We start from the raw sequence: 6,662 nt of genomic DNA on the forward strand, positions 1-6,662 counted from the left end.
CCTGTCCAGTGAATCGTCGATACGCGGCAGCGGATAAACGTCTTTCTTTGTGATCTGGTTGAGTTTTCGATAGTCGACGCAGAAGCGCAGGCTACCGTCCTTCTTTTTCACCAACACGACAGGCGATACCCAAGGACTCTTAGATGGCCGAATAACCCCGTCCTCAAGCATCGTCTTCACTTGCGTTTCTATCGCCTCGCGCTCTTTCGGTGCCGCACGATAAGGATTCTGCCGAATTGGTCTGGCGTCGGCTTCGGTGACAATACGGTGCTTAGTGAGCGGCGTCTGGCTGACTCGTGACGTAGATGAAAAGCAGCTCTTAAACTCATCGATGAGCTCAAGAAGGCTATTACGTTCGACGGGTGACAAGGTGCGACTGATATCAACCACAGGGGCAGGCATGGCCACGGTGGCCGTCACGTGCTCCACTGAGAGGCACTCTTGTATTGAGGTAAATTCGTCGAAGTAAGCAACAGCCGTGCCTCTAACAACGTGTCGACGTTCCCTGGTAAAATTCGTCAGCAGGAGTTCAGCACGTCCGTCGTGTACGGTAATTACGGCCCTGGCGATGGAAACGCCTTGACTCAGTACCAGTGCGTCGATGTGTTCAGCGACACCAGTCCCGGTGTTCAAGTTGTCGCAGATAACAGGTACGAGGGCACAGCTTCGCGGCGGAAGCGTGACGTCGTCGTCGGCGATACGTAAGCGGGGTCGCTGGTGCTCCGCGGGGTCGACGTCGTCTGAGCTCGTAGAAAATGTGACGACGAGGTCACGGACATTAATCACTGCACCGTACTCTCTCAAGAAATCCATACCCAAGATAAGTTCCTTGCAGCACTCAAAGAGAATGACGAGGGTGGCGACGAAGGTTTCACCGGCGATTACTATCCTGGCTGTGCATTTTCCGATCGGCGTCATCAACTGGCCGCCGGCAGTTCTGATGTTGGGCCCGGTCCACGGCGTCTTCACTTTTCTCAATCTGTCGGCCAGCTTTTGACTTATTATCGAAAAATGCGAACCAGTATCGACGAGAGCGGCCACTTGGTGGCCGTCAATGAAAACGACAAGATCGGCGCTGACGGCATCGGTTACAGGGGATGCGGTTGGAGACGTCGGAGTTTTAGAGTCGTCGGTCGTCGGTGATGGGGGCTCTTGGAAAGATAGACGGTTTGCAACCTCACCCCCGGAGGTCGCTGCTTCTAGTTTCCCCGGCGTGGGCTAGGAGACCTGCCCCTAGAGGCGTCAGAAAAATCGCGACGGGTCGGTGGGGTATAACGAGCCGGAGAAGGGGAACGTGATCGAGGCGTCGCTGAACCTTCTGGCCGAAAGTTTGTAGAATTTTCGTCGCAGGTACGTGCAGCATCAAACACAGGGTAATTGCAGTTGGGAAACCTTGGATACCCGGCTGCGCGGTAGTGGCACGCGCGATAAACATGTCCAGCTTCGCCGCAATGAAAGCACAGCGGCCGGCGGTCAGCGGTGCGCCACAAATCGGTCTTTCGAAGCGGGTAGCCCACAGGGGATTCGCCGTAAGACCGAGGCGCAGCGATCGGCTGGCGGCGATACGGCATAGCTGGCGGCGGCTGTGACTGGCGAAAATATGGCGTCGGGGGTGGCGGTGCTGGCTGCGTCGTAGTGGTCGACGGTGTCAGCAGCATCGAAGTCGCGGGAGGTGGACGACAGACAGCTTCCGCGTAGGTTAGTCGTCGCGGCACCGCCTGCCGGTCGGGGGACGAAAAGGCCTGTCGAACTTCCTCCCGAACGATATCGGCGACAGAAGCTACCGCTGGTGCCATAGGAGAAATCCCGAGCTGCCGGATCTCCTCTCTCACAATCTCCCGGATGACTTCACGCAGAGACGTGCCGTAGCTCTCAGGTAGAACTGAAGCATTCACCGGCGAGTTCGCGCGATCATATTGGCGGTACCGTTGCTTTAGTGCCCGTTCTATAGCGGTAGCCTCCTTGGTGAATTCGACCACTGTCGTCGGTGGGTTCCTCACGAGTCCGGCAAACAGTTCCTCCTTCACTCCGCGCAAGAGATAGCGTAACTTCTTTTCTTCAATCATCTCAGGGTCTGCTCTGCGGAAAAGGCGGGTCATATCTTCTGCATACATGGCTACGCTCTCGTTTGGTTTTTGAATACGGGATTCGAGTAGGCGCTGCGCAGTGTCTCTTCTGTCGGTACTAGTGAACGTGTCCAGCAGCTGGGTGCGGAAGGTATCCCATGTGGTCAAACTTCTCTCCCGGTTCACAAACCACGTCCGCGCACTGTCTTGAAGCACGAAATAGACATTAGACAGCTTTTGCTGGGGGCCCCAGTCATTATAACTGGCGACACGCTCAAATTGGTCTAGCCAATCTTGGACATCTTCAAAAGCGTCGCCATGGAAACTTTCTGGTATCTTAGGATTCTGCAGCGTCACCTGCGATGGAGTTGCAGTAGCCATGGCGGAAGTAGGTAGACGCGTTCCAGCAGGGTCCTGCAAAGGGTTGAACTCGGGCGTCAGGCCTAGCAGGCGGCGACTGTACCGGTGAAGAGGAGTTTCGACGAACGAAGGTGATTCCGTTTTCGAGGTATGGCTCCGCGAAGGGGTGCCGAGCATCAGGCAATCCTACCCCGCACCTCCACCAGTGTCGCTGCCTAGTAGAAGACGGGAAAGCCGGCGTAGAGGACTTATGGAAGCACTTTATCAGAGCAGTCAACGCGACGTCGTTGTCGTCTCTGTTTTTTCACTCGCGCGCTACTTCAGCGTCGTTCCCATCGCCTGGCACATACCCGCGGTGACCATATAGGATGTGGCAACATGCTTACGGTTTTACTTATGGATATGCTTATGGTTTAAGTTATGGATATGCATGGGGTTCAGCTTATGGTTAAGCTCTATGATTTAGCCTATGGTTATGCTTACGGTTTCACTTATGGATATGCTTTGGTTAGCTTATGGTTATGCTACACGTGTGCCTTGTGTAGTTATGCAAATTACTTATCAATGATATATACCATAAGTTATGCAGGATTATTAAACTTCTTTATTCATCATTGCTGGGCACAGTCTCTTGCGATTTCTGTACAGCCATAAACACAGCTCTCTGTATCGGTAGTATCACTCTCGTCTTCTTCCATGTTGAATGCGCACGCCTATTCTCTGGCAAGCGGTTATATAGTCGGCCTCTGCGTTAAACACGCGCTTGCGGCGAACTGAAACGATGACGCATAGCGCGCGGCAGTGGCCACCTGCGCCGACTCCGAACACGCTCACGGAGCCAATTCGACTCCGAACACGCTCACGGAGCCAATTCGACTCCGAACACGCTCACGGAGCCAATTCGACTCCGAACACGCTCACGGAGCCAATTCGACTCCGAACACGCCCACGGAGCCAATTCGACTCCGAACACGCTCACGGAGCCAATTCGACTCCGAACACGCTCACGGAGCCAATTCGACTCCGAACACGCCCACGGAGCCAATTCGACTCCGAACACGCTCACGGAGCCAATTCGACTCCGAACACGCTCACGGAGCCAATTCGACTCCGAACATGCTTACGGAGCCAATTCCGACATACGCCGGCTCGCTCCATGCACGGTGTTGACTAGCGTAGCGAAACTTTTCGCTTCAAAACCTCCAAAAGTTGTCGTTAGTCCCGTGGCAGGATAGCTACTGGTCTACTTCCCTGCTCTTTCAAGTTCAAGGTGTTAACTCATAATATGTTCGCAAATATTGAGAATTTTTGAAATCCAAAGGTTCTTGAATTCCCTTGTGCCTGGATTAAATTCACTGGCGTTTTGATTATTTCGGCTGGCGTTTGGATTAAATTGAGTGGCGTTTGGATTAAATTGAGTGGCGCTCGGATTAAAATCACTGGCACTTGGATTAAATTGACTGGCGCTTAGATTAAATTGACTGGCGCTCGGATTAAATTGACTGGCGCTTGGATTAAATTGAGTGGGAAAACGTGTAGTCAATCTGTCCTTGGTTTCGAACCACCACACGGAACGGTCACTCTCGTGGGCGCGGAAGGTAAGCGCTCGCGCCGCCGAATGGGCCGTCTCGTTGTGGTTCGGTGAGGATGCACACTCGCCGGCGTGCGCCGGGAACCACTTGATACGGACGGTGCTGCCGCGGTCTTGAAATTGGAGCTTGCCGATGATGGCGGCCGCCGGCGCGCATATTCGCCCCTTGGCAAAATTGCGCACGGCATTCCTCGAGTCGCTGAGCACGGTGCGACACTCGGCCTCGGTGATCGCCAGAGCGATGGCAACCTCCTCAGCGTCTGTGGCGTTCGTGCACCGCACGCTCGCTGCCGTTGTCTTGGTGCCGTTAGCCGCCGCAACGACCACTGCTGCGAAGCCTTCCCGCTTGTATTCCGCGGCGTCCACATACCGGGCGTGCGGGTCTTGGGCGTGTTGTTCGGTGAGGGCCTTGGCCCGCGCCTGCCGCCGTTCTTGGTTGTATTCTGGGTGCATGTTCTTCGGGATGGGGTCCACGTAAATGTGGGCCCGCGCCTCATCTGTGATCTCGCACGGTTGCCGGCTGGGAGCTTGGGGGTTGTAACCCAGGGACGTCAGTATACTGCGCCCCGTCTTGGTGGTAGAGAGGCGCTCGAATTGCGCGGTGAGCTGCGCTTCGGCTATTTCTTCTAGGGTGTTATGGACGCCGAGCTGCAAGAGCCGAGCCGTACTCGTGGTCTCCATTAAACCCAGCGCCGTCTTGTAAGCCCGTCTGATCAGCGTGTTGATCTTGGTCCTGTCAGTGACGTGCCAATTAAGGTAGGCCGCAACGTAGGCAATGTGACTGATCACGAACGACTGGACAAGGCGCACGAGACTGTCTTCACGCATGCCCGCCCGTCGTGTAGAGACTCGATGTATGAGCCGGATGGCGTCCATTGCCTTGGTGGTAAGCTTGTTGATGGTCTCGTCGTTGCGGCCGCTCTTGTTGAGCAGCAGGCCCAGTACTCTGATCTTGGGCACCTCGGGGATGCGTTGCCCCGATGCAGTCACAATTTTGATGTGATCACACTCCCGAAGAGGAGCGCGCTTTCGTCCCGGTCGAAGCGGTGTGAGGACGAACAGCTCGGATTTGGCGGGCGAGCACATTAGGCCTGTGCCATCAAGGTGCTGCTCGATGGCGGTAACCGCCGCTTGCAGCTGTTGCTCGATGCTGGCGTCGGTGCCACCGACCGCCCACAGGGTAATGTCGTCGGCGTAGATAGTATGCCGGACGCCGGTCCCCGCTACTGCCCTCGCTACCCCGATCATGACGAGGTTGAAGAGCAACGGCGATATGACCGAACCCTGTGGAGTACCCGTACTGCCGAGCTTGTGTTCGGGGAGCTTGAGGTCTCCGGCGCGCAGTTCTACCGTGCGGTTGGTCAAGAAGTCTAGAATATAATTGTAGCTCGTTACCCCCATGTTGAGTCTTGATACTTGTCCTAATATGGCTGAGTGTTTAACTTTGTCGAATGCACTTTGTAAATCGAGACCCAGAATTACTTTGCTGTCTTGTGTCTTGTTGTCGACGATTTCTTGTTTGAGTTGTAACATGGCATCTTGTGTGCTGAGTCTGCGCCGGAAGCCGATCATCGTGTCAGGATAGAGGCCTTCCTTCTCTAGGTATTCCTGCCACCGGTTGGCGACCACGTGCTCCAGCACCTTGCCCACGCAGGACGTCAGCGAGATGGGACGCAGGTTGCCGATGTCCAGTGGTTTGCGTGGTTTCGGAATCAGGATCGTTCTTGCCGTTTTCCACTGTCGGGGGAGCTTGCCCGAATGCCAGCATTCATTGAAGTAATCGGTTAGGGCTTCTATCGAAGCGTCGTCCAGGTTGCGTAGCATCTTGTTTGTAACGAGATCTGGGCCGGCTGCTGAGCGGGTGTTGAGCTCGTGCAGCGCTACCCGTACCTCTGATATGGTAATGTCTCGGTCGAGCCACGCGTTGGGCAGCCCCCCGTACGGCGGGTGGGTTTCCGTTGGCGTGTCTGGCAGATACTTGGCTTCCAGGCTCCTGATAACAGCGTCTTTTCCTTGTTGTTGTGTGATGGTGTGCATGAGGCGGGCCAGGCGGTCGCGCTGGTTTGACTTGGTCTTTGTTTCGTCTAGGAGGTGCCGAAATAGATTCCATGTACAACTGCGATGCAGTTCCCTGTCAGCTCGGTTGCAGATCTCGTTCCACTGTTGACGGCACAGGAGCCTGCAATGTTGTTCAATGGCCCTATTTAAGTCAGCCACTTTCTTCCTCAATTTGCGATTCAGCCGGTGCTGCTTCCAACGCGCCTGTATCGAACGTTTGGCCTCTATCAGATGGGCCAGGCGGCTGTCCATGATGATGACGTCCTCGTCTGTTTCTATGGTCTTTGTGGCTGAGCGCACTGCATCACGGAGTTCCACCGTCCAGGTTTCGATCTCTTTGATGTCTTGCGCTGTGGTGAGTCACCCCTTACGGAATTCGTCCCAGTCCGTCCACTTATGTATAATGGTATTGCTCCGTAATTGGTTGGGTATCGTAATTTCGAGGATGTAGTGGTCACTGCCCAGGTCGACGCCCGTGTTGTGCCATGTTACTTTGCCCGTGTGATCATTTTTTACGAACGTAAGGTCTGGTGTGGTGTCTCGTGCTACGGAGTTGCCGATGCGGGTAGGATGCGTGGGGTCCGTGA

The sequence above is a fragment of the Dermacentor andersoni genome, chromosome 7 (assembly GCF_023375885.2).
Source record: "Dermacentor andersoni chromosome 7, qqDerAnde1_hic_scaffold, whole genome shotgun sequence".
Lineage (NCBI taxonomy): Eukaryota > Metazoa > Arthropoda > Arachnida > Ixodida > Ixodidae > Dermacentor > Dermacentor andersoni.